Raw genomic sequence first — 7857 nt, forward strand, 5'->3', positions numbered from 1 at the left:
GGAAATTAAAGAGAACAGTAGAATACTGTATTTCTACTGCATGGCTAACAACTTAGGGAAGAACAATGATTTATGATCATATTTCCATAGTCGTTCACAATAAAGAATCATCAGAATAAATTACTCCAGTTTGTAATGAGTGATATATATATAAGAAGTATCGCGGGTCTTGTTAGAGTTTCTTCAACATATCAAGAAAAAGAGTAAGAATGGAATAAGGAGACAGTCATAATTTTGTTAGCTTTACTTGCCTTTTTCTAACTAATTATGTGACTAACAGAAAGAAATCCCCTCTATGGAAAATTCTTATGTGATTTAATAAGGGAGGAAAAGACAAACACATTCTGTAGAAATTTCTTTGCCCCTACTCATTTTGCTCCTTCCCTCATTTCCTCCACCTTTATCCACAAAATAATCATTTGCCTAACAGGGAATGTTTCCTCTCACACCTCTTGGGATAGTAAAACACTGTCTGAATATCTCATGTGCCCTCTGTGTTAGAAATGAGCACTTTCTATTTGAAAAGGACTATGCTGAAAATCAGGACTTGCTTTTCAGTTTCAGAGCTTCTGGATAACTAATTTGTTAAAATTATTTCATTATCATATATGAAATAACTGATCTATAACCTCTAGATACTTCTAAACTCTGATGTTTATTTTCTGTTTTACTACAGGAATTTATAATTGGACTTATGGTCCTAAAAAGTGTAGGTAGACATGAAACAAATGTGATATATAGTATAACCATCCACTATAGAAGTCTTTCCATAAAAGTGCTGCATATTGCACACACTAGGGAGCCAGGCACACATTGTACTGGCACACTGCTGTCATACAATCCAATACACAACATTTCTCTCAATGTTTCAAATCATCTTTTAATATTGAAGAATGACTACTATTCTACAGACAGGTACAATACATCTTTTCTCACAAATCCTCTGCTGTATTTCAAGAAAGGGTCAATGTACTTTCAGGCATTTCCCTTTACAGAATCACAGCTCTCTTCTGCGTAGGCTCTTTGGCAGAAATGGATGGAGCTGACTGAAAAGTCCCTTCAGACTTTTGTTCTTATCAAAGAAAAAACAGTCATTTTGATGCAAGTTTTTCTTCTCTTTGAAAAGGAAAATTGTGTCTTTTCACACATTAGTCATTTCTAATTTCCCTACTTTCTCCTATTTTCTTCTTACTGTGTTTGTTCTACTTTCTTCAGTGGAATAAAGAAAAAGAGGACAGACTGTGTTTCCCTACCTCCTTTTTTGTTGCATTTAAGGTGGCAATAATCCACAGAAACTGTGTAACAGCATACAAAACATTCGTTTCTTTTCCTTTCATTCTAACCTGGGTCTTTTTTCCCCACCAGTTCTGTTAACTGGTTAACAAGAGGGAGAATCTGACATGACATTTGACATCTTTCAAGCCCCAGGGCCCAAACCTCATCAATACATACAAAGCTCTTTTCAGGATAGCACTCTGCTTGCCTAATTCTCCAAAGAAGCAGCAGTAGAAAGGGAAACAATCATGACTCATATGAACCATGCCTAATTTTATGAACAAATGTTTATCGTGCAACATTTTCTTCAGTAATCTCTCAGTTTTTCTTGTTCTCAAATAGTGAGACCAATAATCATGACACTGGAGCATTGTTAGCACATCTCTGACCACCTGCAAACACTGTTAGGCTGTGTGTTCCTACTATCCTCAATATTATCCCGAAGAAAATCATCTGAACTGAAAAGCTGACAAACACAATAAATGGTGGGAAATGGCTTGAAGCAAAAAAAATGAGCCGGTAATGAAGTACTAGCACTTTCTGTGATAACATACTCCGGCTACTGCTATTGTTTCCAGCAATACTTCCCCCCGCCCCCAACTTTTAAGAAACAATAGCTATTATTCAAGTGACAAATACTTGTTATGATATCTAAGCTTTTGGTCCCAATCTTAACCCTCTGTTACTGGTATTAGGTTTCATGTCACAACAACTCTAGTACACAGTTCACCTCTATCATAAGCAAGCATTTATGAGGGTTTAACAATGGTTAACTGATGGTTTAATAAGGGTTAACTGGTTTACTTAACCACCTGTGTGATCAAATTAGAAAAGAAACCCAGGTCTGTGACAGACAATTATATGCTTGCATGTATGCAGGGACAGTTGCCTACTGTCTTCAGTAGATGGCTGCATCGCTACAAATGCATTTAACACTTGTCCTAAAAAAAGGCAGTATGATTCTTTGTTTCCCTGCCTGTACAACAAGGACAAAAGCAGACTTAAAAAAAAAAAAAAAAGCCCTATGCATCATGTTACTATTTTAACCGTAATTTAAGTCCAGTTCAAATGAGGTAGTTAATCATTAGCTTGTTTTTTCCTCAGATATTCTTTGTACTGCTTTCCACTCCAAAGAAGGTGCAAATAAGGATTTTGAAAAAGATAGCTATTGAGAGATCAGAAGTCTGGAATCCATTCACATTTGGCTTTCAGTGGTACTGTACTTTGAGTGAATCACTGTATGAGTGCTATTTTGTTACCCACATAAATCCACCAGAATAAGAAGGCCAATAAGTACAGAGATAGCATTATTCTACACTCCCACTGCAACTGAACAACCAAAAGAACACTGGCAGATAGCATTAGCTTTGGCCCTAGATCAAGAGACCTGGCATTTAAGAAAGCTAACAGACTGAATCTGATCTTTATTTTCACAGGGTTAGAGCAAGCTTGTGCACTAATCTAGGCCTGTTATAGATGTAAGAGGTAGCCAGATCCCTTTGCTGAATTTACGCAGGGGAAGAATTTCAAGTCAGTATAATAAACATCTCTCACCACCAGCTTAACAATTTACCTTGCTATATGTACCATGGTGGTACTGAAACAGAGTATTTATTAAAGCAAAACCAGTTTAATCTTAGGCTTCATCTTCCATCCAACACCTTCAAAGCATTTTATAAAAGAAAACACATAGACAGGTGTATAAACTGAATCAAATTCTGTTCCCACAACAACATGCAAACTGGAATCATATTCACTGGACTCAGTGTATTTGTAAGAGCAAAGCAGGTCACGGGGGACTATGTTTGCATTAAGCATAGGACTACGTATCACAAGGTTGCTGCATTCCACAGTGCCTTCCTGGCTCAGTCTGTGCCAGCTGCCTTATAATTGTACAAAGCATCTTTCAAACTACCCCTACCTCCATGTTTGAAACATAGTAATCATGCCTAATACAGTTATTAGGGGAAATAAACTGACAGCACTGAGAAAGCTCCCATCTGCCACTGTTAAATCCATGTTCACTGTTATCTAAGAAAAACTTCAGAGGAAAGTAACATGCCAAAAGAACACTTTCGAATAATTTCTATACAAGCAATAACTAGGCAAACAGTTCCTGGCCAGGACTTAGGAAGGATGTGACAAATGTCTATAAATATCTGTATCACTGACAGTGTCTAGAAATTGATTTGTTTGCTGTTTCTTCAAATAGACTAATTATCTTACATCATATTAAGCCACCAGAAAGAAGGTTTATAACAAGCAAGAAGCTAGTTTTTCTGTTCAGGGGATTGCTAAAGCTATGGAACTCCTTGCCAAAAGAAGTCGGAGAAGCTAGAGTATCACAAAGTTGCAAGGGCAGACTGGGCAAGTTCATGAAGAGAAATGTGCTTAAGATCAGTGAATACAAGGAAAACACATGCTTTTCAGAAAGGTCCTTCCTTCCTTTCAGCCACTTGAAATTCAGGTGGTTGAAGCATAGGGAGACTGCTAGGAAGAAACATCATAATGTTTGCCTGATCTGCTACTCCTCTCTAATCATGCTTTTGACTACTGTCAAATGGGACACTGGACTAGACAGAACCTTTTGGCTGCCCTGTACAGATACTCTTTACATTCTTATGTGTTCATTGCTCACTAGCAAAAAATAGCCTTGAATTTTGTTATGCATTCAGCCTTGTCACTCACTGGGGGAACACACTTTTAGTAAAGTATTCATATAGGATTGCCTATGTGTCTCTTTGTAATCTGTTGGAAACTATTGGGAAAACAAAATCACCTTGTGATTAACTGGTACCATTTGAAAACCCTTCTGCCCTTCAGTCCTTTGTTCCACTTCAGATTCAAAGGAATACTTGACATTTTCTAGAATCTGCGGAAAACTTCAAGGCTTACAGAAAAGCTATTTCTAGAAGCATGTGTTCTTAAACTACTTTGCTTTTGATCTGCTTGTGTGGTAGAACCTTATCTAGGAAGTATATACCACACGCAAGATTTTTTTTATTATTTTTTTTTAAGATGCAGAACGTATGAACTCTATTACTAGAGGAAGAGATACTTCATAAAAGCCACATGAAAAAAAATCTGTCAGTGATACTCAGCCCCTTCTTTTCAGATTAGGTCTTGGTTTTGCCATTTTCATTTACATCTAGGCACTGGAATGAGAAGTGAGCTTTGAAAACATGCAGAATACACCAAAGATTTACTGTTTAGGTATTACAGAAATTACAACCTAACCTCCTAGAGTATAATTTCAGAACACAGCTGCACATATTTGTGTCCCAAGGAATATTAATTTTCCATGGTTATGACATTTGGAAGTCAGGAATGTGGACCTGGGATACACAAGTTCTCTGACTATTCCAATCTGCTCAGAGAGGCCACACACTTTCGGCAGAAATCAACAAGCACCTACCTTAGCAAATAAGACCACAGTGAAGACTGTTTTAACTACGTTTCCCTTTGCAGATTAATCATGATCAAACATGCCAAAATCTTTCCTACAGGTTTGCATAATCTATGTTGGCATTTTCTAAATTAATATAGCTTTTAAGAGTAACAAAGATATATAGAGCCTATCCCAACTACTCAACCATGTAGCATTTAGTGGCTCTTTGGCATGCCTAAACTCATACCCATCTGCTAGAAAAGCATTCTGGCCATTCAGCAAGGTGAAACCACACAGGCAGATGGTGGTCAATGATAGACTGTCAAATGCAAATAACTAGTTTCCAAAGAAATACCTCCTAATGGCAAACATCAATTAATTAGGCTGTATAAGCCATTCCAAGACCATCCTACCTATTCCTATCTGTTGGCAAGATAAAGACTTAAATCATATTTCTGGGCACTTTGCCCCAATATCTCCTTTTCTGCTTAGACATCCATTTGAAGCATTCTTCTTAGCATTAAGGTTATTAGCATTCTATTTAGCACCCAAATAATTGCATACAGTTGTTTAAAAACTGTCCTAGTTTCAGCTGGGATAGAGTCAACTGTCTTCCTAGTGGCTGGTACAGTGCTATGTTTTGAGTTCAGTATGCAAAGAATGTTGGTAACACTGATGTTTTCAGTTGTTGCTCAGTAGTGTTTAGACTAAAGTCAAGGATTTTTCAGCTTCTCATGCCCAGCCAGCAAGAAAGCTGGAGGGGCGCCAGAAGTTGGCACAGGACACAGCCAGGGCACCTGACCCAAACTGGCCAAAGGGGTATTCCATACCATGGGACGCCCCATCTAGTTTAGGAACTGGGAAGTGGGGTGGGGAATCACCGCTTGGGGACTAGCTGGGTGTCAGTTGGTGGGTGGTGAGCAATTGCCCTGCGCATCATTTGTACATTACAATCCTTTCATTATTGCTGTTGTCATTTTATTAGTGTTATCATTATTATTATTAGATTCTTCTTTTCTGTTCTATTAAACCATTCTTACCTCAACCCGCGGTTTTTGCTTCTTTTTCCCGATTTTCTCCCCCATCCCACTGCGGGGGGGGGGGGGGGGGGGGGGGGGAGGTGTGCGGCTGCATGGTGCTTAGTTGCTGGCTGGGGTTAAACCACAACAAAACCAGACCAACCAACCAACCAGAACTGGGCGTTCACTTTTAAGAATGAGTTCCAGCACCAGGAAACTTACTTGAGTCAGGTAAATCACTGAAAACCAGCAATTCTTAATTTACTGAAAAAAAAAATACTTACTCATTTTAAGACATATATTAAAATTATATAGTAATAATATCAAGGCAAGGTCTACATTCTAATAGTGAGGACAATGAAGAAAGCACTCTGGGATTTCAAGAGAAGACCTTTAGATAAGGTATGCAGATTGTCCCATCATTTAAGAAACCTCAGGTCTTGATCAATACACTGCCTTAAAAAAAAAAAAGTACAGGCTTACAATTACTCTTTCTAAAACAAAATCAATAGCCATAACAAAAGAAGAAGAAGATCCGAGTATTCTGGTGAAAGAAAAGAGCTTGACAGGTTAAATAATTTTAGATCCAGGCGAGGCTATGAATTACGAAAGCTCATGTGGAAGACAGTGGGCCAGATCTTCCAGCGTCTCAAACACAAGTCATTGCACAGATGAATTTTTCCATTTGACAACAGTAAAAAGAATAATCAAGTCCAACATCTGCTTTACATAGCACAAGTCACTGCCAAATAAGTCATATTAGCTGTACGCTTATCTGTGCTAATATTCACATTCTAAAGATTAAGAGCCAGAAATATAGAATGAATAACAAATAATTCTGCACATTCAAATCTTCAGCCTTGTCTTTTACAGGCAAGTGTTTTCAGGTATTGAAAGTCAGTATCTCTGACATAGCTTTTAGGGAGAAGAAAATACTGGCCCCTACTTCTGTAGAAAGGAAGATCTCCTTGCTCCACCCCTGGAAACCAACACATCTGCTCTAAGATGAACTTAAGAGCTTGAGTTAAATTCATTTGACAGAACCAATTAAAAATGCATAATTATTAAATATGCTATTCTTTGGAATAATCACTATAGTGAAACAGAGATTAATGGAGAAATAGTGCACAAATATCTAAATGTGCTCTGTCTTTTATCCAGTGTCTATTTTTATGACATTCTAAAAATTTTATGAAAATTCTATGAAGAAAATTTGGCCTAAAATGTCTAAACTCGCTGATTTTTACCAAAATACTTACCTTTGTCAGGATTTGCTGTTTACTAGTTTTGTCCACAAAGTTTCAGTCAACATATTTACAATCTCTGTGATTTTGTAATATAACTGTTAACAGAACAAATTCACTCAAGCGCTAAATTTGTACATTTGCTCTTAGAACACATGGCTTTTGAATCATAGTGAAGGTTGTTTTGCTAAGCCTTTCTGGAAAACTTTGCCTTGGATACGGTCCACAGGTTAAGTGAAAGGTACTGTGCTGTCCTGGTTAAATCAACTCTGTAGCAAGATAAAGGCAATCACGCTACAATATAGAAGAAAGAAGAAGTTATTTTCTGTCAATTGGAATATATTAAGCGAACCATAAAAATCATAGAACACAACTTGCAGCTCTAAAGCCTATAAATATGTCATTGAATTCACATGTTGCAAAGTCAAACAGAAATGAAATGCAGAAGTCTGCACCAAAACTCTGTGTGCATAAAGCATTTAACAAAAGGAAACAAAAGGCTTGGGAAACTCCACAGAAGTAAATGTCTGTGTCACAGAAATTAAATCTTTCAGGGGCCTTCTATGTATATTGTGCTGAAAAACAAGCACCTACAAGTAGAATTTACAGCTGTGTTCAGTGATTAATCCTTTAAAGCTTCAGAAGAGGCAAGTTTAGGTGAACACCACTTCCAGTTCATTTCAAACCCAACCTCAAAATGAAACCTTTGGTCTGTGGTTAGAAACATAGTGGCAAAAAAACAAACCATGATTTATCAGTCGTCTTTATTCTGGACTTCCTTAGCAGACTGCCCAAGAACAATGTTAATTCCATTTCACTGACAAAGGAAAACATTCTACTGAAAGCAGAGGAATGAAAGTGGGTATCTTTACAATAGATTCAAAAAATAGGGTACACAGAATTTCCAGCTGCTGAACACAATGGATCTCAC

The sequence above is a fragment of the Buteo buteo genome, chromosome 2, assembly GCF_964188355.1.
Source record: "Buteo buteo chromosome 2, bButBut1.hap1.1, whole genome shotgun sequence".
NCBI classification, from domain to species: domain Eukaryota; kingdom Metazoa; phylum Chordata; class Aves; order Accipitriformes; family Accipitridae; genus Buteo; species Buteo buteo.